Below are 25,589 nucleotides of genomic sequence, written 5' to 3' on the forward strand. Positions count from 1 at the left end.
AAAGACGCTTCAACTAAGTGCCGAGTAAAGGGTCTGAATACTTACGGTATGTTCATGCAATATTTTAGTTTTTCCTTTTCTTTTTTTTTTTTATAAAATTAGCAAAGATTTCTAACAGTCTGTCCTCCCTTTATCACGTATAGATTGCAGAATGACAGGGAAACTTGTCAGGGATTTTGTTTACACATCACTGCTCTACTTATATTTAATATTTAATGTTCAGACATTACATTCATAAGCAAGGAAGCACTGCATTGCTACCAAATACACATAATGGCTCCTTATGTTTTCTGCAGTCTAATCCTTATCACTAGAAAGACCAGATTACTTTGGTAACCTGAACATCCATGCCATTCAGGTGAGTAGTGTATATGAAAACAAGGGCAGCGTCAGTCACTGTACCATGCCTCAGACCAGCTGCTGGAAGCCACAGATGTCACAACACTGCTACTAAAACCAATGTCTGGTAACACCTTACACACAAGACCCCAGGAATGCTCAGAGCAGGGCTGATTCCCCATAACCCTACAAAGACAACTGTGAAGGAACAGGTGCAGAATGAAAGGATATAGGCCAAGAAGCCTTGCAAGTCATCATATCAGCATGTCTGCAATTTCATACAGGCAGGGATGTATGCACAAGCTTTGCCATATTAAACGGAGCTTCCACATGCTCTGAACTGGATGGTGTCCCAGTCACGTCCCTGCCCCATCCGCATACTTTCTCAATTGCCCTTCACCATATTCCCCCATCATGTGTATAAGATTTATGGAACAGGCAGAGGGATCTGTGGTGATCATCCAATTCTGTGTGAATTTATCCTACCAGACAACCCCTTCAAGTTTAAAGAGGTACTCAAGTGGAAAACAAATGTTTTTAAATAAACTAGTGCATTAAAATATTAAACAGATTTAGAAATTACTTCTTTTAACAAATCTTAATCCTTCCAATACTTAATTAGCTGCTGTATGCTCCAGAAAAAGGTGTGTAGTTCTTTCCACTCTGCCCACAGTGCTCTCTGCTGACACCTCTGTCCATGTCAGGAATTGTTCAGAGTAAAAGGAAATCCCCATAGCAACCTCTCCTGCTCTATAAAGTTTTTGACATGGACAGAAATACACAACTTATGGAGCACACAGCAGCTGATAAGTACTGGAAGGCTGACGATTTTTATATAGAAGTAATTTACAAATCTGTTTAACTTTCTGGCACCAGTTGATTTGAAAACATTTATTTTCCACCAGAGATCCCCTTTAAAACATACCTGACATTACAGAACAGGACAGATTATCCTGAAAAGCTATTTCTAGCCATTATATAACTTGTATACGGCATTTTTGCTAGATTTCTACTCTTCAATCTGTAATTTTCAGTTGTCCCTGAGCTATTGATTGACGCCTAGCCTCTATGATGCCTCCTAAACTCTGCAGAAGGTCCTGCTCCCCTGTCCCTCTAAGGAACAACCTCAGATACCGCTGCAGCATGAAGGACATATTTTGGATGCAGTACTGAGCATTCCAAGATGTGAATTTATAACTGAGGTGACATAGAAGACTTAATAGACGTTTCAGAAGCATTCCTTCTACTTCACTATCCAGCTCCCCCCTTCCCTCTTCATAGATTTCTATGGGCATTATGGATTTTAACAGTTGAGGATAAGAATGAGGAGAAGACTGAGGGGAGACTGATAAGTGGAGACATTTATTTTTATAAAATATATTACTATTTTTCTTATATTTGTTTGTACTACTGATTTACACAAAGTTTAATAAAATGTTAGTTAACCATTGAGGTTACCCCCACAAAGCTTCCAAATTATGAGAAGATTTTCGCAACTGATGCAAGGGCTCTAGCAGTCGGATTGCCCCATGGGCTTCGAAGCCTAATTTCCATATTTTCTTAACTCTGCTTTCTTAGCGGAGGAGGTTTGTAAACAATTAGGGTCAAAGAGGGACATTTATCAGTGTTTTCTTATGTATTCTTTTTTTAGTAATTTTTTCCTTACTTTTTTTTTGCTTATGTGTGACTTATTTATCAACTGCTTTCAGCCTGTTGATAATTTTCTTTCACGTAAGCAATTTTTCCTTTTTTACTTTGGTAGTAGCCTTTTCTGCTCCATGTTTGAGCTGGAGTAAATTTAGTAAATTTTTAATCCTGTTGCGACTTTTTTTAGCGCAGTTGCGACTGTCGCAGTTAATAAATACCTGACTACCCGTAGTCCATTTTAAAATTATTACTACGTAGTTAATTTTTGGAAAACTTGCTTTTCTCGCTTTCCAGTCAAAATGTCGCATGAAAAATCGTGTAGTCGCAGTTGCGACAATTTTGCGACAATTATAGTAAAGAAAACCTGACTAAACCCGTTGATAAATGTCCATAAAAATCCCTATACAGCTATGTCCCAGCTTTAACCCATTGTTGTCAATGTATATTATTCTTTTAACGTTGTAATTTTTGTCTTTGAAGAACTCCAGGCGAACAGCAATATCTACCAGTAAAAAAAATATTGCTGATAAAAAATTTTTTGTACCTTTTCATGTTTGTGCCATATAGTAACTTTTTTAATTTGAAACCTATCACAGGTTACTTTCACATGAGTTGGATATATACAGATATACAGATTTTCTGCACAGGTTTTTGCATGATGAAAAATCTGCAGCATATTACAGTACCAGAGATGTGAATGAGAAAATGTTGCAGCATTTTGCATCTTGGGTAAAATTAAAGTTAGGATATTTTTACACAGCAGAATGTTTGTCCAGAATTCCCCATGAATATTCTGCATAGACATTCCGCAGCAGCAGAGTCTTGTTGATTTTAGTTGGGATTCGGCTGCTCAGTTCACACAGCAGAATTTCTGCAGTAGCAACATCTGCCTCAGAACATCATCCACAAAAACATTGCAGAATCTATGAAATGGCGCATTTCTGAGCATTCCAGCGTGTGAAGACAGCCTTAAAGTACCATTGAAGATTGAAAGATTCTTCAACATGCAGCACTGTTTCCAACAGTGAGATCATATTCATATTATACATCCTCCCGGAGAACATGGACAATGGACATTTAGTATCCTGCTGTAAAGTGACAAGCCCCATTATTCCTACTACTAACCACACTGAAGAGGCAATGCTGGGTCTAAGGCTGGAATTCCACTTGTTTTTTGGGGGGGAAAAAATGCCAAGAAAAATGCCAATTCTGCTGCATGGCGTTTTTGTGGTTCTGTTGCATCTCTGTCTCAGAGCCCCCTCTGAGTAACACATTGAGAAATTATTCCAAGCTTCTGCTGCCTGCCAAAAATGCCAAATGGTGCCTGTCACAGAGGGGTCAACAATTAATAAAAAAGCCATCTGTCCAGGTTACTCATGCTCCTCAGTGCTGGACAATCATTACTGTCACCAAATCTATGTCATTAATGTATTGTAATGCATTTGCTTATGGCACTGTGAAGTTGAAAGCCAGGGTACTGTAATGTCTACATCCATACAGGTTCCCTGTCCCCACCAAAAAATTGTGGGATAGGGCTTATACTTATTATTACAGTCAAGCAGAATGTACATTACAATTACTGCCGGTATATAAAGTGGTGATAAACTATATACAGTCAAGATGAAGACAATATACTATTTATTACCCCCACAGGGTGCATTATAATTATACAGTGATCCCTCAACTTACAATGACCTCTGAATCAATATTTTCCACATACAATGGAATCTTTAACTCTAACTTGAAACCAGACTCAACATACAATGCCACAGATCCCACCGATCAGATTTTTCAGTTCACTAGTAAAACACCTGTATTACTACGGTGCATGCATTGATCGGGTGTCTAGTAGCGCCTCCCTACAATACAATGCAGTACTACACGTTCAGTACTACTCTATCTGTGCCTGGATCAGATGGTTCTTTGGACATCAGGTGAAGACCCTGAAGAATGTCTTCTCAAGTTTGTTAAAGCTTCCATCAGCTTTTCCTGATATATCCTTATATGTAAGGATTTGTTTTAGCTTTAGTTATCTGCTTATTTTTAATATCCAGTTTTCTATAGAGTTCTGGTGTCAAGATACAATATTTCCAACTAACAATGGTTATCCAGCAACCAATTAATATTGTAAGCTGTAAGGGTACAGTGTACTCTGTGTATTATATTAATTCTTATAAGATATATGTAAATGCAAGTGCTCCATTCAGTCCCATTGCCACAGATATATAAACTCTAGCCCCTGCCAATGCAATCTGCCTGTACAGACATTTGTTAAAGCATGGGTCATTTTATGGAGCTTACTACATTCCCATGTATTACTGTAATAGGATGCCATCACTAAAAAAGTCAGTTTGTGAAATTTCTTCCTTGATCATCTAGGATAAACTGTGAGTGGTGACTGTTAGAAAAAATGAATGGAGCACTCACCCGAATATTTCTTCAGCATCTAAGAGACTTTAATTCCTGAAACATAGCAATGAAACAGATGAAACAAAGTTCCATAGCGGGGAGCGAGAGCCAGCAAGGTCTCAGACGCTGGGCACACCAATAAGAGGCAACTAGTTTCACGTCACCTGCGGATGCTTCTTCCAGCCAAGGTGCACGCCTATCTCAGATGGTATCTTTTTATATTATAATTATCATACAAAGCAGCACCTCCTCGTATCCAGGTGATTGGGTGCAAGCCCTTGAACCTCGGTGCTCCGGTCCTCTTTTAGATATAAATGGATATAGGCAGCACACCAAAATGGGTGAAAAAAGTAAGTGCTTTTATTCCAAGGAAAATTTTCCTTGGAATAAAAGCACTTACTTTTTTCACCCATTTTGGTGTGCTGCCTATATCCATTTATATCTTTTTATATTAGATATAATGTAGCCATGCAAACATAACATCAAAAAAAGTGTGTGAACTACCACCATATAAAAATCCATATACATAAATGCAAAATATATAAAACCACGATAAGATAAAAGAGATTCATAGGAATGAGGACAAGTCGTTCCTTTCATTTAAACCCAGAGGACCTTTATTTAGTTTAATAATCCAGAGTGCTACTCTGCATAATAAGTAAGCTTCTTTACTCTCTCCAATGTTACTGCCTCCAGTCTGGCATATTTCAATCCCACATTTACATGGTTTAATTTTAGTAACTGACTATATAAAATATTGTCTTTTACATAGGAAGGGTGAGAGCTGTTGTAGTGTAAAATTTAATTTTTCGCAATAGTTTTTCTTTAACCGGCAGTTTTTAAATGGTCTCCTTCTAGATTAAATCTAGCATCAAGAAAGTCTAAAATGAAACACCAAAATATGCTAGTTGAAGAGCATATTTACAATATTTTTTCCATTCAGGAAGTTTACAAAAGCCTGAAAATCAGTTTCTTATCCATCCCAGACTATTAGGACATCGTCCGCATATCTAAGAAAATATTTATTCAGGTGGACAAAAGGATTCTTAGTGGAAAATACTAATTCTTGCTCTAAAATAGCCAAGAAAACATTAACGTTGGTACATGATACAGTAGAGCCCATGGCAGTGCCATGGGCCTTTCTGTACCACCTACCATCATGTAAGAAGTCATTATTGTTAAGAACAAAAAGAAGGGATTCACACACAAAGTCTACAAAGTCATTAGATTATTTGGCACCAGACAAAAAGGTATTATTGAAAAGCACAGGGTAATTCAAAAAAGATGGTGCAAAAGTATAGCCTTAGTGTTCATAATCGAGAGAACACAAAAGGGATTTCTATTGGTGACATGGCAGATGTCTAGGAGGTAGTTCATTTCTGTCCATATGTGTGCCAGCATATCCTTGGTAGGCAAGTGCAACATTGGCGAATCGTTGTTTATGGCATAGCTGATTGAATGTTCAAGTAGAGTTTCATTCAGATATGGGTAAATATCCAAATAAAAACGTGTAGGTGCACCATCTCCCAAATGTAGTCTCTTTGTAATTGACAGGGATGAGTATGGTTGGCACATAGTGAAAGGCTCAGGAAGAGGCACAACATGTTTAGTACACCAGCGTCTGTAAGTCTGCTAAAAAAAAGCATTAGAAGACATACAGTGGGGCAAAAAAGTATTTAGTCAGCCACCTATTGTGCAAGTTCTCCCACTTAAAAAGATGAGGGGCCTATAATTTTCATTGTAGGTATACCTCAACCATGAGAGACATAATGAGAGAAAAAACATAAAATCACATTGTCTGATTTTTAAAGAATTTATTTGCAAATTATGGTGGAAAATAAGTATTTGGTCACCTACAAACAAGCAAGATTTCTGTCTCTAACAGACCTGTTACTTCTTCTTTAACCCCTTAAGGACGAAGGACGTATATTTACATCCTCCGCCGGCTCCCACGATATACCGCAGGGTCACGCGGTGTCCCCGCGTCATATCGGGTCAGTCCCGGCGGCTATCAACGGCCGGGACCCATGGCTAATACAGGACATCACCGATCATGGTGATGCCCTGTATTAACCCTTCAGACGCGGCGATCAAAGCTGACCACCGCGTCTGAAGTGAAAGTAACCCAGCTGCTCAGTCGGGCTGTTCGGGACCGCCGCGGTGAAATCGCGGCATCCCGAACAGCTTACAGGACACCGGGAGGGCCCTTACCTGCCTCCTCGGTGTCCGATCGACAAATGACTGCTCCGTGCCTGAGATCCAGGCAGGAGCAGTCAAGAGCCGATAACACTGATCACAGGCGTGTTAATATACGCCTGTGATCTGTGTAAAAGATCAGTGTGTGCAGTGTTATAGGTCCCTATGGGAGCTATAACATTTTAAAAAAAAAGTTAAAAAGAGTGTTAATAAAGGTCATTTAACCCCTTCCCTAATAAAAGTTTGAATCACCACCCTTTTCCCATAAAAAAAAATAAAACAGTGTAAATAAAAATAAACATATGTGGTATCGCCGCGTGTGTAAATTTCCAAACTATAAAAATATATGATTAATTAAACCACATGGTCAATGGCGTACACGTAAAAAAAATTCAAAAGTACAATAAAGCATATTTTTGGTCACTTTTTATACCATTAAAAAAACGAATAAAAAGTGATCAAAAAGTCTGATCAAAACAAATATGGTACCAATAAAAACTTCAGATCACAGCGCAAAAAATGAGTCCTCATGCCGCTCTGTACGTGGAAAAATAAAAAAGTTATAGGGGTCAGAAGAGGACATTTTTAAACGGATACATTTTCCTGCATGTAGTTATGATTTTTTCCAGAAGTACGACAAAATGAAACCTATATAAGTAGGGTACCATTTTAATCGTATGGACCTACAGAATAATGATATGGTGTCATTTTTACCGAAATATGCACTGCGTAGAAACGGAATCCCCCAAAAGTTACGAAATGGCGTTTTTTCTTCAATTGTCGCACAATGATTTTTTTTCCGTTTCGCCGTGAGTTTTTGTGTAAAATGACTAATGTCACTGCAAAGTAGAATTGGTGATGCAAAAAATAAGCCATAATATGGATTTTTAGGTGGAAAATTTAAAGGGTTATGATTTTTAAAAGGTAAGGAGGAAAAAACAAAAGTGCAAAAACTGAAAAACCCTGCGTCCTTAAGGGGTTAAGAGTCTCCTTTGTCCTCCACTCCTTACCTGTATTAATGGCACCTGTTTGAACTTGTTATCAGCATAAAAGACACCTGTCCACAACCTTAAACAGTCACACTCCATGCTCCACTATGGCCAAAACCAAAGAGCTGTCAAAGAACACCAGAAACAAAATTGTAGACCTGCACCAGGCTGGGAAGACTGAATCTGCAATAGGCAAGCAGGTTAGTGTGAAGAAATCAACTGTGGGAGCAATTATTAGAAAATGGAAGACATACAAGACCACTGATAATCTCCCTCAACCTGGGGCTCCATGCAAGATCTCACCCTGTGGTGTCAAAATGATCAAAATAACGATGAGAAAAAATCCCAGAACCACACGGGGGGACCTAGTGAATAACCTGCAGAGAGCTGGGACCAAAGTAATAAAGGCTACCATCAGTAACACACTACGCCGCCTGGGACTCAAATCATGCAGTGCCAGACGATCCCCCTGCTTAAGCCAGTACATGTCCACGGGCCGTCTGAAGTTTGCTAGAGAGCATTTGGATGATCCAGATGAGGATTGGGAGAATGTCATATGGTCAGATGAAACCAAAGTAGAACTTTGTGGTAAAAACTCAACTTGTCATGTTTGGAGTAGAAAGAATGCTGAGTTGCATCCAAAGAACACCATACCTACTGTGAAGCATGGGGGTGGAAACCTCATGCTTTGGGTCTGTTTTTCAGTAAATGGACCAGGACTACTGATCCACGTAAAGGAAAGAATTAATGGGGCCACGTATCGTGAGAGTTTAAGTGAAAACCTCCTTCCATCAGCAAGAGCATTGAAGATGAAACGTGGCTGGGTCTTTCAGCATGACAATGATCCCAAACACACCACCCGGGCAACAAAGTAGTGGCTTCGTAAGAAGCATTTCAAGGTCCTTGAGTGTCCTAGCCAGTCTCCAGATCTCAACCCCATAGAAAACCTTTGGAGGGAGTTGAAAGTCCATGTTGCCCAGCAACAGCTCCAAGACATCACTGCTCTAGAGAAGATCTGAATGGAGGAATGTGCCAAAATGCCAGCAACAGTGTGTAAAAACCTTGTGAAGACTTACAGAAAACACTTGACCTCTGTCATTGCCAATAAAGGGTATTGAGATGAACTATTGTTATTGACCAAATACTTATTTTCCACCATAATTTGCAAATAAATTCTTTAAAAATCAGACAATGTGATTTTATGGATTTTTTTTTCTCATTATGTCTCTCGTAGTTGAGGTATACCTATAATGAAAATTACAGGCCTCTCATCTTTTTAAGTGGGAGAACTTGCACAATTGGTGGCTGACTAAATACTTTTTTACCCCACTGTATATGAATGTTGGGTTTTCTTTTTACCTGCATCTTCCTCTATCTGTGGCAAAAGCCATTCCTTTAACATATCCAGGTAGTAGTGGCCAGTGGCAGTATCCTCGACATAAAAGATTAAACCTTAGACTTTCACCTGTTTATTCTACAGAACACATTTACTTTGGGTGAGTGCCTCACATGTTCAGAAAGGGCACATGAAGTCCAAAATTCTAACTCTAACTTTACCTTTGAATTTGGTTTCAAAGAATTGGACTGGCTTCACAGAGCACTGACCCTTAATCCCACCACACACCTTTTGGGATTAACTAGAATGGAGATTGCCAGCCAGGCCCTCTTATCCAACATGGATGTCTGACCTCATATATGCTCTCCTGGATACATGCACAAAAATTCCTAAATACACTTGCTGTTGCTAGAAAAGTGAAAACGGCAAAGGAAAGTCAACTTCATAATAACGCCTACAGATTTAGAATGGGATGCCCTAAAAGCTGTAGGTGTCATTTTTTTCCAGAGCAATTTAAAGAAATAAAAAAAGAGATATGATGGGTTACTATGGACACATCAGACAGATTTAGTCTCAGAGCATTAACTCTGGACAAATATTAATATCCAAAACTTCTAGGGCATTTCTAGATGCATCCAATATTCTGAAATATGTTTGTGTGCATAAAACCCACTGGAACACGAAGGTGACTGGTACATTTGTACCCGTTACAGCTACAGCATTTTTGCAGTCATACAATGCGGAGACCTTCCTAATGTTGAATATAAGATATAAGGGAACTTGTAAAACCGGTAAAATCGACACATAACACAGAACAAATAAAATGTACCCAAGCTTTGTACAGATTAAACATATCCATCTTCTATACAGACAACAATATGAAAACTAATTTCCTTCCTCGTGACGTGTCCTCAGCGCTGTTGAACCACGGACACATATGACTTTTCTTCTTACATAATGCATAGATTTCAAGAACATTTTCACATATTTTTTATTATATTTTCCCCACAGCTTTTTAACTCCTTCAACACCTGTCTTTACCTCAGCAGAGGATAAAATACAGATTATACCATTTGTTTCCCCGCTTTCTGGCACAGTAGTTAACCCTTTGCAGACCAGGCGTCCTGCAGTGCCGAGCAGGTGTGAAAGCATTAATGTATCCCTGCTGAGTGCAGTAACTGATCATCCAGCTGCCCATGGGGGGAGGGAAAACAAATGTGGGATTAACTTGAGTTTAGCCATCCCCAGGGGCCCAGAAAGTACCAGCTGCTGTCCCTGCCCCCCCCCCCCCTGTATTCCTAGGGCAGCATCACATTACAGGCGTCCAAGGAATTTACCTCATTCCTACACAAAAATGGGTGTGAAGCCTGTCCCGTACCTACTGTATATGACTGAGGGATTTGTATTCCCTGTCCTACACATGGAAAAATGTAAATCCACCCTAACATGGTTGCAACCTCATATCTAGAAAAATCCATAATCATAGCAATGTACAAAGAGGACGGGAGGTATATATACATGAATGTTCTATATGGGGAGCGGAGGGAAAAGCCATTGCCAGACAGCTCAGATGCCAGCTTTTCCCTCCCAGAATAAAAAGGGTAGTGTGGTGAAAATCCAACAAGTCCATCCCTTCTCTCCACCGATATCATCTGTCAGTAGGAAGGCCCCATACACTTTAAAAAGTCTAGTCTAAGGTCTATAGGCACCTTTAGGTAAATGCCAACATGGCTGCTATTACACCTCCAAGAGACCTGGACAGCTCTGCCTAGCTGTACAGCCACATCCTCTATACCCTCAGCAATCTACATTAAACAGATCTGCTCTTCAGGGGAATAGAAACTAATCATACTGGCAACCACCCAGCTCACCCAGAACCAGATGCTGTATAACTATTATTACTTATTTCCGAGTGCCATAAAACAGGTATTCCCATCTCAACTAAAGCAGTTAAACCTGTAGGACAAATCAAGTTAAACATTTCTGCAAATACATTCGTTTAGCTAGTTTGTCTCCTCCTGATATTCCTGCTCCCCCCCCCTTGTTGACAGCTTGCTGCTTAGGCTACATACCTCCACTTTAGAAGTGGTTGTACGGCTGGTGTGTGTATATGTATATACTGCACAATTTATCACAAAATCAATCAAATTGTGATATTAACTATTTGCAATTGGGTGGTCGCAAAATCCTGCGATTATTACTGTGCATTTGAATTTTGACAAGGGAAACATAAACCTTAAGCACATTAGACATCAACATACGTCCTGATGCCTGGTACTTCATGCACCAGGATGGACATTTACATTACGGCTATTGGCCGAGGACCCGGCGTTAAATGCGAACATCAGCGATTGTGCTGTTGCCCACCATTAATCCTTCAGATGCTGTTATCAATACTGTCAATAACAAAAAACAGGGGCTATAAACGTACAGGGAACAAAGATCCCAATAAGGCTACATTCACACTACGTTTTGGGCATACGGCTCCCGGATCTGGTGGGGAAATTTAAAAACCTGCTGTAGGTCAGCCGGACCCACGCCACATATCATTAACTTAAATGCAGTCGGATCATTTTTGCACCGTATCCAGTTTTGTTGCCATGGTCTGCCACGCCGGTGTATGCCCAAAACGTAATGTGAATGCACCCTTACTGGGACTCTCCCTAAAACGTAACTTTTTTAAGTGCTCATAAAAGTATATGTGATGATAACCTAATATTAAAAAGAATACTGATCATGGCACCTGCGGCATTGCAGCAGCTGTGTATGGCTTATCAGTCCCCCTGTGGTACGACCGCTCTCACAGGATCTTCTTCTCTGGTCTGCCTTCTGGCAGATCTGAGAAATAGATAGATGATTATACTGCTCAGAGATATACATAGGACTGAAAAATATTAGAAATCTAATGATTGCAATAAATTGTCCCATATAAGGACATAAAAAGGTAAAATTAATCGTAAAAAAAGTTACAAAAATGTGAATAAGCCCCTCCCCAAATAAAATTTTTAAATCACACATTTTTCCCATTTTACCACAAAAAAAGTGGAAAAAAAGTAATTAATAAACATTATGGTATCAGTGCGAGTGTAAATGTCTGAACTATCAAAATAAAACATTAATGATCCAGAACGGTGAATGACGTAAGAAAAAAGTCCAAAATTGCTTGAATCACCTTAAAAAAAAAAAAAAAAAAGCATATAATAAAAAGAGATTTAAAAGTCACATATACACAAAAGTGGTAAAATAAGAACTATAGATCACAATACAAAAAATGTTGCCCTATACATCCCTGTATATATGGAAACGGAGACATTTTTCAAAATAGGGCAATTTTAAAAATACTTATTTAGTAAAAAAAATATATATATATATATATATATATATATATATATATATATATAAAAAGATTCACAATTGAGTTTTCTTTAATCCCTCCAGGACGCAGGGGTCCTGTACATCCTGGTCCCGTTACCGTCATATAAAGCATTCTCACGAGCGGAGACCACTTTATACCCGGTGGGTCCCGACTGCTATCAGGACCCAGGGTTAATGCCGGGCATCACTGATTCGGCCGATGCCTGACATTAACCCTTTTGACGCCGGGAGGGCCCTTACCTGCCTCCTCACCGTCCGATCGGTGTTCTATTGCAGTGTTTCCCAACCAGGGTGCCTCCAGATGTTGCAAAACTACAACTCCCAACATGCTGGGAGTTGTAGTTTTGCAACACCTGGAGGCACCGTAGTTGGGAAAAACTGTTCTATTGCTCCAATCCTGCCATGCAGGCTGGAGCAGCAGAGCACCGATAATGGCATAGCATTGAATAGTGTATGCAATCAAAAGATTATGCAAGCTGTGTGAGGTATTCAGCTCTCCTCCATGTCCTGCAGCGCGCGGACTGGTGCGGACCGCACCACTTTGCAAATATGTAAGAAAAAAAACAATGTCCAGCGTTGCTCCCGTAAAAGTATGCTTCTTTATTGGCTTATAACATAAAAACCACAGGTATACAGAGACCAGGTAGACACAGGTTACGCATTTCAGCCCTTCAAAGGGCCTTAATCATAATCAAAAGATTGCATGTAATAGTCCCCTATGGGGGATGAAAAAAAAAATGTGAATAAGTCCCTCTTCTCATAAAAGTTTGAATCATCCCCATTTCCCATTTACATTTTTTTTATATACATAATGTAATAGAAATAAAAATAATCGTATGTGGTACTGCCGCGAGCGTAAATGTCCAAACTATTAAAATATAAGGTTAGCTAAACCCATGTTGATGACGTACATGTAAAAAAATACCAAATTCCAAAATTGGGCATTTTTGGTCACTTCATATATCATAAAAAATATTAATAAAAAGCGATCAAAAAGTCCCAATAAAACAAAAATGGTACTACTAAAAACTACAGACCACGGCGCAAAAAATGAGCCCCCACATATCCCTGTATGCAGAAAAATTAAAAAGTTATAGGGGTCAGAAGATGACAATTTTAAAAATACTAATTTTGGTGCATGTAGTTATAATTTTTTAAAGTAGTAAACTAAAATAAAACCTTCATAAATTGGGTATCCTTGTAACCATATGGACCTACAGAATAAAGATAAGGTGTCATTGTTCCCGAAAAATGCACTGCCTAGAAATTGAAGCCCTAAAAAGTAAAAAAATTAAATAATAATTATAATCACCCCACAAATGTTGTTTTTTTTGTTTCGACGCAGATTATGTTATAAAATAAGTGATGTAATTAAAGTCCTAAAGGTGAAAATGGGTATTCCAATTAAAAACATTTTATTTTTTTCATATCAACTGGCTCCAAAAAGTTAAAAAGCATTGTAAATATGATAAGGGATTAAAATACATAATATAGCAGAAAAGCAAAAACAGTACAAAAGCAAATACAATAGACATGAATGAAGTAAATGACAGTACTTAAAAATAAAAGTAAAGAGGAAGAGAGGAGCCTGCCCACGAGGTCTTACAATCTACATAATGCAGAGGCTTAACAATTTTTTTTTTTATAAAATATAAAAAGAAGCATAAGAGTAAAGACAGAGGTTCTAAAATGGTGGTGTTAACAAGCGTTAATTATCATCCTTAGTCAGGCAGATCACTAATATACATAGCTTATCTGGACTGTTGGAAGCTAAGACTTGCAACAAATAAGACACCAGATCACATTCAGGATTAAATGTTTTGATTTATGATTTGATTAGGGCAATGTTTACCTCTTACTAAATATAATCACTAGTAGCAGTGTCATGACCCCCCACCCCCAGCCCTCATTGTACATATGTAATACTCCTAATGCAGGCTCCTTTGCTGCTAGTGACCCACCTGGGAGTGATGGATTGTATGTATGCTCTGCTGGCTAAGCTAGAGGGTAGAAAGCGTGCCTAAAGTCTGTCAGGTGATCCTGTTTAAGACATATGTACTTTTTGGACCCCTGGATTGGGACAGCTAGCATTCCAGGAGGCACCATGGCAACAACTAATTAAGGTCTTGCTGACAGATTCCAATGAATTTAAAGGGGTATTCCAGAGAGGAGTCCGATTGTGGGACCACCTGCGATCTAGACAACAGGGACCAAGGTCGCGGCTCAAACGAGAGCCAAGGAGGTACAATGCTCGGCTATCATTGGCAGCTCCATAGACATGTGGATCTCACCTCTAGAATCCACACTTATCTTAAGATCAATAACCCCTGGCCTCCTCTGGCCTGGTTGAAGCCATCAGGGGTGGTCATAAATCTGACAACAGCCAAAATGGCTGTTTTACTCAATATGGGTAACGCCCATTTGATGTTAATGGGAGTGGCATACAAAGTGTAGCACCAAAAACTTGTGGTGCTACTCTGCTTACAAAACTCCCATTAACCTTAAAGGGGTACTCCGGGGAACTAAACCCATAGCTCATCCTTTCCTTCTCACCAACCTATGTATTTGTCTAAATATCAATCATTAGCTATATAGAGCAGTTTCCCTCTTTCAGCTGCCACTTATATGCAGCAAGTGAGAGAAAAACATAATTTTTAGATCCACTTTGTCTCCTCAGTGAGAACTAGCCCCCTCCCTTCAAGACAACACCTTGTGATTTCTGTCTGATTTCTGTTTGGTCTAGAGCTCTGGCTGTACAGCCACACCTCCCCTCCCCTCCCTGTGTGTGGAGCTTGTGAGCTGTGTACCCCCTGTGAGCTGGAGTACCCCTTTAAGTAAACTGTATAAAACAGCCTATTCAGCTGTTTCCATATTCCTGACCAACTCCAACTGCTGCAAGCAGGCCAGAGAGGGTTGGGGGCCCTCGATCTCAAAGTTTGTGCATTTCTCAGAAGAACCTGTGGTAATGCATGAATGTGGGGGTGTGATGGGTACACCACAGTGCAACAGCTGTTGAAGATGGCCAAGATCATCAAGAACTTTATCCCAAAGTTTGCTTACATATGATAACCTGTACATAACTAGGTTAGAAGCTGAGAGAATGAAACACAGCTATAGTTACATGTCTTAGGGTATGTTCACACGAGCGGATCCCCAGTGTGTATTACGCTGCAGATCTGCCGCTGAAGGACTGCTGTATGCTGCCTTTACAGGTCCCTGCCCGGAGCGGCAATACGCCGCTACAAGCAGACACACTGAAGCGGTGTGCGAGTCGCTGTGCATGCGCGGTGTACTCGCACACATCGCGGCCGCTCCCCCTGCTCTATGAGTATAATGCGCATGCGCACGGCAACTCGCACATAGCAGTGTGTCTGCTCGTAGGGGCGGATTGCCGCTCCGAGCAGGCACCTGTAAAGGCAGCATACAGCGGTCCTTCAGCGGCGGATCCACAGCATAATACGCAATAGGGATCCGCTCAAGTGAACGTACCCTTAGTGGAGATTATCCGCTTAACAGACCAATATCGCCCTGTGTAATAGGGGCCTTATCACTAAGGCTGGCACTTATTTACAGTGCAGCATGTGCTGTCTAATAGGGCCCTAAACAGGGTTGTACAAGATTTCAATTAATAGGGCTCTAAACAGGGTTGTACAAGATTTCAAAACATGGGTGCTTTCTTCTAGAACATTAGAGAAAACAGTCAAGTCTGGAAGTCTGAGGGACCTTTACTGGTGCCAGGAAGTGCATACACTCATATTTGAAATGCCCACTACCTACAAGTAACTAAGCTATGCAAAAGTTTTCAACAGACCACCATCATAGTCATGCCTTAGTCCTGAAAGTGACCAATATTGGTTGTTTTTTCTAGAATATGACAAAATAAGGCTATGTTCACGCTGCCGGCTGTCTCCGGCAGTGTGAAGCCCGTTATTTTAAGATCGAGAAAAGCCGGAGAAAAAATAGTGCTTGCACAGTCTTTTTCTCTGGTTTTTCTCTCCAAAAATAATGGCTGCTATTGAATACAATGGGTTCCATCGGGACCCGTTATTTGCCGGTATGCTCCGGCAAAATTACGGCTGGCAAAATGCAAAAAAAATATATATAAAAAGGGAGTTTGATGGCCGAATTTGCCAGAGCATACCAGCTGTGTGAAAGGGGCCTAAGAAAGAACTATGACTATAGAATGGTTGATAATATATCTTAGGTTATGTTTACAACAGTGTTCTGTCATTACAACAGCTTATAATGGAGACAGAGGTTGTGACAGCGGGTATCAACAGGTCCCATTCACTTTGGGGTCCGTCAGGGTTCCGTTAGATGCCCGTTATTATACATGAATATTGTGGGGGGCGGGGGGACTGACATGCAGGGTTTCTTTTTCCGCTAAAGCATGTTATTTCAGCAGAATCAGAGAACGGAGCTCCATAATGAAGCGTCGAACGCTGATGTGAACCTAGCTTAATACCTCTACAAGAGATAAATGAAGGAATTACAGCTATTTGTGTCCAATATATATGGCCCTCGCTGGTAAGTGTTACAATGATGACAACCCCAGTTCCATACAGAGATTGTATACATTACATTTCCGACAGGTTACATTGTCTTGTAATATTATTACATACTTTTTCCATTCACCCTCTCTGGCTAGGCACACATGGAGGCGGACGCCGGCAATCTGATAAGCTGCTAAATGCATTTTTCCCAGGGCTGGCGCCTAGGCTGATTTACCCTGCTTTTGAGGTTGTGTGTCCTATCTAAGAATATAGCTTGATAATATTAAGCAGACCATAGGTTAGGGGGAAGTTTTAGGCTGTGATGGTTACAATTAGAGATGAGCGAACTTACAGTAAATTCGATTCGTCACGAACTTCTCGGTTCGGCAGTTGATGACTTTTCCTGCGTAAATTAGTTCAGCTTTCAGGTGCTCCTGTGGGCTGGAAAAGGTGGATACAGTCCTAGGAGACTCTCTCCTAGGAATGTATCCACCTTTTCCAGCCCACCGGAGCACCTGAAAGCTGAACTAATTTACGCAGGAAAAGTCATCAACTGCCGAGCCGAGAAGTTCGTGACAAATCGAATTTACTGTAAGTTCCCTCATCTCTAGTTACAATCACTATCCATGCTGGTGGTCAGACTTATTTTAGTAAAAGTCCTCTTATTCTGTTAGATAGACTAAGAAACATTCTGAGATGGTCATTGAAATTTTAATAAAATGTATCTTTATGGTTAGCAACTTGTTAGAAACTTGTGGCTGTTGCTAGCAACTTGTGGCTGAGCAACGTAAGGCTGCAACTGCATCACAACTAATGATAGTAGAGGTGATCATGGTGCACCCAACACGTTAGCATGACAATAGCAGGCAGCAATCCTCTTTAGGACATCTAAATTCCTAAATAGAAACTCTCAGGTTGGAGAAGACTGTCTCATACATATTTAATTATCGATACAATCCCACAACACTAATGAAAGTCCAAAACTGCAAAGGAGAAAGTCTGAATTATTTAGGGTCAATAATAGTGAGTTCCCTAACTACCAATACTAAACTATTAAGATGAATGACATTATAGAAAGGACAATGAGGTACAGTGGTCCCTCAACATACGATGGTAATCCGTTCCAAACGGACCATCGTTTGTTGAAACCATCGCATGTTGAGGGATCCGTGCAATGTGAAGTATAGGATAGTGGTCTACAACCTGCGGACCTCCAGATGTTGCAAAACTACAACACTCAGCATGCCCGGACAGCCAACGGCTGTCCGGGCATGCTGGGAGTTGTAGTTTTGCAACATCTGGAGGTCCGCAGGTTGAAGACCACTGTTAGAGGAAGTTGTACTCACCTGTCCCCGCCGCTCCGGACCGTCACCGCTTCCAGGGATGTCGCTGTCCATCGCTGTCGCCGCGTCCCCGAGGTGTCCCCGACGCTCCGGTAAGGCCTCTGCTTCCCCGGCATCCGTGCTCTGCTTTGCCACCATCACGTCGCTACGCACGCCGCTCCTATTGGATGTCGGGACGGCGTGCGCAGCAACGTGATGACGTTGATGGAGAGCGCCGACAATGCAGGGGATCCCGAAGAGGATGCACTGGAGCCCGAGGACAGGTAAGAGACATCCCCGGAGCTCACGGGGCACCGTAAACGGCTATCCGGCGGCAGCTGAATCAATCAGCGCTGCCGGATAGCCGTTTATGCGATGGCCCCGACATAAAAAAGCATCGTATGTTGATGCTGCGTCGAAACATGCGATGGCCTCAGAGAGACCATCGCATGTTGAAATTATCGTATGTCGCAGCCATCGTAGGTCGAGGGGTCACTGTACTGCTAAATAGGGTAATCATTCAGTTAGATGTTTTATTATATTGACTGCCTCCTTCCATGCATGTGGTTTGCATTGTGAGCAAGGAGTATATGGTAGGATATGACTCTCAGCTCTGCTTCCATAGAGTATTACAAATATGTCCAGCTGTCTGCCCATGATATTTACAGTACATTGTAGGAAGGATGAGGGTTCCAGCGATGAGCAGAACAATGTTGGGATGAGGTGTGTGGGGGAGTCTAAACCTCTCCCATGACTTTATTTAGGCCCCAATGTACAGTCATCCCTCAACTTACAATGGCCTCAACATACAATATTTTCAACATACAATGGTCTTTTCTGGATCATTGTGACTTGAAACCAGACTCAACATGCAATGCTAGAGACAGTCCAGATCTGTGAAAACTGTCAATGGCTGGAAGAACTGACCAATCAGAATGGGCATTTACTGGTAAAACCCCTGTATTCCTGAAGTGCATGTACTGACTGGCTGTCTGGTAGCGCCCCCTACAGAACAGGAAAATAACTACATGTTCTGTACTACTCTTTACCTGTACCAGGGTTAGCTGCTCCTTTGGACACCAGGTGAGGGCGGCGCCATGTTACTTTTTTAGTACATTGCGTGTACTGTACAGGATCCTGAAGAAGCTCCTGTCCTCTACATAGACAGTGATTTACAGCTTCCAGCAGCTTTTTCTTATTGTCATATGTAAGGATCTTCTTTATCTATATTCGTATATACTTATTTTTCTTTAATCCTCACTTTTTCCTATTTCTGGATGACATTTTTAGGGGCTTTAGAACCAATTACCAGCTTTCCATAGAGCTATGGTCTCAACATACAATGGTTTCAACATACAATGGTCATCCTGGAACAGATTAATATTGTAATTTGAGGGACCACTGCAATGTCCAATCACTATCCCCTGCCCCTTTAATAGAGTAGCAGATCGCTTTTTCACTTGTAACATCATTTCTATAAAAATGCTTTGTATAGGAATGCATTCAAACCATTTGGGAAAAGATGAAAACTTAAATATCTATTAGAGAACTATGGTGTAGGTATATAAACATATACAGCTCAACCAAATATAGGTTGGTCTTGTTGATAACGTACCCCCCACCATGCCAGCGGTAATGCGTCTTTATACCTGAATCAATGTAAAAGCTCTACATGGTTACAGATTTGATAAAATTTTGTGCATCTCTATGGAGATACACAAGCAATGTACTCTTGTATCTTTGACTCTCTCATAGAGATGCATGTAGGGGGCATGTCCACCCAGCTCGAAGGGAGACAGGGGTCCCAGAAGTCAGACCAGCACCCCCGGTGATCAGATACTTATTCCCTAATCTCTGGATAGGGAATTTTCCTAAACTGGAGTACCCCTTTAAGGCAGTGCCTAAAAATAATGGTGGCAACACAAAGTATTGTCATTTTGGGCCCAATTTGGACATTTCCACTTAGTGGTATACTCACTTTTGTTGCCAAGGTTTAGACATTACTGGTTGTGTGTTGAGTTACTAATGGCCGTGTGTTATACAGGCTGGGCACTCATTACTTTACTTGTAGCAGAGTGTCATTTCTTCAGTGTTGTCACATGTAAACATATAATAAACTATTTACAAAAATGTGAGGATGTACTCAGTTATGTGAGATACTGTATATAATCTATATATATAAAACTCAATGTGTGTGTGTATGTATGTGTGTATGTTCCAGCATCACGTCCAAACGGCTAAAGATATTAACGTGAAACTTGGCACACATGTTACTTATATGTCAATAACAAACATAGGATAGGTGATTTAACCCTTACCCACCCCGATTTGCCAGGGGTGGGGTTTATGTATAAAGTCCCATACAAGTCAATGGGAAATATATGTTACTGCATAACTTCCAAATGGCTCGAGATATTTCCATAATACTTGGTCACATGTTACTGATATGTCCACTTAACTATCCAATATAGGATAGTTAATTTAACCCTTAACTACCCCCGTTTGTGAGGGTCAGGGTTTTTGTGTAAAGTCCCATGCAAATCAATGGGAAATGTATCTTCCCCCATAAATTCCGTACGGCTTGAGATATTTCAATACCTGGTACACATATTACGGGTTGGGATATGAGGAAGGGATAGGAGGACGGGATAGGAGGTCGGGATAGGAGGACGGTAAAGGAGGTCGGGATAGGAGGACGGGATAGGAGGACGGGATTGGAGGTCGGGATAGGAGGTCGGGAAAGGAGGTCGGGATAGGAGGACGGGAAAGGAGGTCGGGATAGGAGGTCGAGATAGGAGGACAGGATAGGAGGACGGGATAGGAGGACTGGATAGGAGGACGGGATAGGAGGATGGGATAGGAGGACGGGATAGGAGGTCAGGATAGGTCGAGATAGGAGGTTGGGATAGATGGACTAGATAGGAGGACGGGATAGGAGGTCGGGATAGGAGGTCAAGATAGGAGGTCGAGATAGGAGCACAGAATTTGAGGACAGGATATGAGGTCAGGATAGGAGGTTCGAGATAGATGGTTGGGATTAGATGGATTGGATAGGAGGTCGGGATAGGAGGTCGAGATAGGAGGTCGAGATAGGAGGTCGAGATAGGAGGACGGGATAGGAGGACGGGATAGGAGGACGGGATGTGAGGATGGGATATAAGGTCGGGATATGATGACAGGATAGGGGGTCGGGATGTGAGGACAGGATATGGGGTTAGGATATGACAACAATATATGAGGACGGGATATAAAGTCAAAAGCTTCCTCCTTTGTTTATTTTCCTCCCCAACAAGGATTAGGAAGGAAAAACCGGGCAACGCCGGGTATTCAGCTAGTCTATATATATATATATATATATATATATATATATATATATATATATATATATATAAAAAGAGACTCACTGACGCCCAGCCTAAACTCTAATCAACGCCCAGCCTAAACTCTTGGACCCAGAAAGCTGAATTTTTTCACAGGTGTTGTTTTTAAGACGTAGAGGAGGAATAAGAAAGGATTTTTCGAGATTCAACCCTTAAGGGGGTGAAAAAGGGGTTGAAAGTTTGTATGGAAGTCCATCATTTTGGAAGCTAGAAGCATGAAACTTTGTTTTTAGGCTAACAATTAGAGATAAAGAAACACGTGTTTTAACGTTTTCTAAAATTCCACCCCTGAAAGGGGTGAAATGGGTGCTGAAAGTTTGTATAAATTAACCCCTTGCTGCCGAACGCTGGGTATACCCAGTGCTGCGGCACGGGAGGGTTATGAAGCGAGCTCAGGAGCTTAGCTCGCATCCTACCCGCACGGTCCCGGCTGCTATCAGCAGCCTGGACCCGTGGCTAATGCCGGACATCGCCGTTCCGGCAAATGTCTGGCATTAACTCTTTAGACGCGGCGATCAAAGTTGAAAGAATTCGGGTTGTTTGGATGCCCATAGACTTTACCCAGAGCGGCCTCATTACTATAGGATCGTAAAAAGTGGATGGGCAAAGGCTAGTCTTATATATAAGGTACAGCCAGGCCATTTGTGTTAGTTTACCACAAATTCCTATAAGACCATGTGTCTAAGTCATCCTCACTGTGACCTAGACATATGAGGCATCCATACCATGGCTAAATGGAGAACCAAATACAAAACATTCCTGACATTTTATGGCTGTCACAAATTCCTATGCTGTGTCAGTATAGCTGGTGGAGATTAGAAAAACAGGAGCACTTAGGGTACGGTCACACATCCCTATTTTTGGTCCATGTTTCATTCACATTTTTTATCTTATATACTGGTACTGCTTCATGGTGAGCAGCTGCCTCGCCTCTGTTCTTGTGATTTGTGGAGGTTCCAGTGGTCAAAACTCCACTAATCAGCTAGTTATATTCTATCCAGTGGATAGGAAATCATTTTGGATTGTGGGATAAACCCTTTAAAGGGGTACTCCGCTGGAAAATTATTTGTTTTTAAATCAACTGATGCCAGAAAGTTAAACAGATTTGTAAATTACTTTTATTTAAAAATCTTAATCCTTCCAGTACTTATCAGCGGCTGTATACTACAGAGGAAGTTCTTTTCTTTTTGAATTTCCTTTCTGTCTGACCACAGTGCTCTCTGCTGACACCTCTGTCCATGTCAGGAACTGTCCAGAGCAGGATTTGTTTGCTATAGGGATTTGCTTCTACTCTGGACAGTTCCTAAAATGGACTGAGATGTCAGCAGAAAGCACTGTGGTCAGACAGAAAATAACTATACAACTCTCTCTGTAGCATACAACATCTGATAAGTACTGGAAGGCATACGGACGCCATTTGCCCCTAGTCCTTGATAAAGCCACTGATGTGGTGAAACATAGGATGGGCTATGCGTCAGCGATTTTAAAATTTTCCACCACACTCTCTAAACAAAGTCAAATAAATGAAGTGGATTGCAGCCACATTACTTTCTAGTATGTAAATACATAGCAAGCACAGTCTTGCAAGAAAAAAATTCTTACATTGAGTGTCCTGGTGGAATTGTTTTTAAATCTTTATGAGACATTAAAAGTTAAGTTTTATAATTATGGTGGATGGTAAAATTAGGGTTTAGTGGTCACAATAGTGACCAATTGGTAATAGAACATGACACTGCCTGCTTCCCATAGTGCTTCTTGGTGACATCTCTTTCCCAGGTAAGTGACGCACATACAACCAACCTTCCACATGATACTTAAAAAAAAGGTAATTTATTATACAAGACCATCATAGTCCATTGCTCTATGGTCCAGTTCTGATATTGATGTGGCTTTGGGGTCCATGACCCTCTCACTGATTCACCAGCTTTCTATCCTTGGCACACTTTTGGTAGGTGCATCAGGAACACCCCTGCCATTTCAGAGAAGCTCTGACCCAGTAGTCTAGGCATCACAATTTGGCCCTTGTACAAATAGCTCAGGTCTTACACTTGACATTGCCATAAGATAATCATTGCTATTCGCCTCACCGGTCAGAGATTTTGATGTTATGACTGACCCATGTGAAGAATAAATGTAGTTCTTACAGATACCTTGGTAATATTAAAAACTAATATTACGCAAACAAAAGAAGGATATCTACATGGATTGACTACCAGTACAATGCACAGAAAGAGTCCCACACATGGTATTACTATATAAATGTACATGACCCTGCCTGGGAACAGATTGGTATCAGTATCATATTTATTTACAGCCTGTGGCCATCTACAGAGCAAAGACATCATCACATTATCCTTAAAGACCCCTAATCCTGACTCATCTGCATACTATCCGTCATGGAGTCATAGATACGTAATGATGATGGTTAAGGATATAGGGGCTTTGATCTTCTAAGGGGCACATACTCCACATTGTCAGACAGTGGTTGGAAATCCCAAATATCCATTACCAGGATACTGCGAGACATTACCACTTTGTACAGATAAAAAAATATCAATTGAAACATACTGAATAACTTACTGACAGATAACAGAGAACAACAGCTAAACAAATCAGAGATTTCCTATAATTTCTATGTTTCCCATGCCTGAGACCTCAATTGACGCACCCACCTGGTTTGCCATAATACCCAGGGCCACATCATTTCCTAGGGTCACACAAATGGCACTACATAGCCAGTTTACCATTGCTTAGCTTATCTCTCGGTTACCTCTATCTGCCCTGTGTAGGGGAGCACCTGGGACTATTTAAAATCCCATCTGCAGTTCATAAGCCAGTTCCCACTGCTCCAAAGTCCAGCCCTGTATATTCTCCCATAATGAATTCTTCGCTAGGCATTTTCTATCATGTGCCTTTAATAATAAGAATAAAAGAGCAGTGCCGTCATCATTTAATCATTACATTGATTTTAGCTGTGTAATTTCCACTGTAAGTGGGCTGTGGGCATGTGCTGGGTCCTGTACAATAAGAGAGGTATCATTAATCTCTCTAGACAGATAAAAGCTCGATACATATGTTTTAGTTCACAGGCTGCTGGGAGAGACACTAAAATTATCATAAAGATTCCCATTAATCAAACCACTACCTCAAGGGGCGGAGACATACATCACGGAGGTGTTCTGTATGCCTCTGCTGTCTCTTTAACAGGGAATTATAATGACATTGCCAGATATGTGTTAAATAATTGTTAAGGGGGGACATCTGGACAAATTTAGTGCAATGCTATAGCCGTCACTAGTACATATGTCCATTTATTCATCATGAAACATTTACACTAATAAATATATATATATATATATATATATATATATATATATATATATATACACAGTGGTCCCTCAAGTTACAATATTAATTGGTTCCGGGACGACCATTGTATGTTGAAACCATTGTATGTTGAGACCAGAACTCTATGGAAACCTGGTAATTGGTTCTAAAGGCACCACAATGTCATCCAAAAAGTAGGAAAAAGTGAGAATTAAAGAAAAATAAGTAGATAACTAATATAGATAAAGAATATCCTTACATATAAAATTAAGAAAGAGCTGCTGGGAGCTGTAATCACTGTCTATGTCAGTGTTTCCCAAGCATGGAGCCTTCAGCTGTTGCAAAACCAACTCCCAGAATGCCCAGACAGCCAAAGGCTGTCCGGGCATGCTGGGAGTTGTAGTTTTGCAACAGCTGGGGGCACCCTGCTTGGGAAACACTGGTCTATGAAGAGGACAGGAGCTTCTTCCGGGTCCTGTACAGTACACGCAATGTCCTAAATAAGTAACATGGAGTCGCCCTCACCTGGTGTCCAGAGGAGCAGGCAACCCTGGTACAGGTAAAGAGTACAGAACATGTAATACCTCCCTGTACTGTTGGGGGCGCTATCTGACAACAGTCAGTGCATACGCTTCAGTAATACAGGGGTTTTACCAGTGAATGCCCATTCTAATTGGTCGGTTCTTCTGGCCATTGACACGTTTCACAGATCTGGACTGTCTGTAGCATTGTATGTTGAGTCTGGTTTCAACTTACAATGATCCAGAAAAGACCAT

General features: G+C 40.9%; 1 protein-coding gene across 8 annotated transcripts in view; it reads right to left on the bottom strand.

Annotated features, from left to right (window-relative positions):
• Positions 1-25,589, bottom strand: part of CDH15 (cadherin 15) — a 120,117-nt gene that overhangs the window by 37,208 nt on the left and 57,320 nt on the right. The window contains exon 1 of one of the 8 annotated variants that reach the window (XM_056526028.1): positions 4,414-4,518. The exons of 6 other annotated variants lie outside the window; for them this stretch is intronic. The gene's annotated coding sequence lies outside the window, so the exon portion shown is untranslated. Of the gene's footprint in view, positions 1-922; positions 941-4,413; positions 4,519-25,589 lie in introns of those variants that run through there. One more of the 8 variants, XM_056526032.1, reaches the window with a different exon arrangement.

This window comes from Hyla sarda, chromosome 6, assembly GCF_029499605.1.
Source record: "Hyla sarda isolate aHylSar1 chromosome 6, aHylSar1.hap1, whole genome shotgun sequence".
In the NCBI taxonomy this organism is placed as follows: domain Eukaryota; kingdom Metazoa; phylum Chordata; class Amphibia; order Anura; family Hylidae; genus Hyla; species Hyla sarda.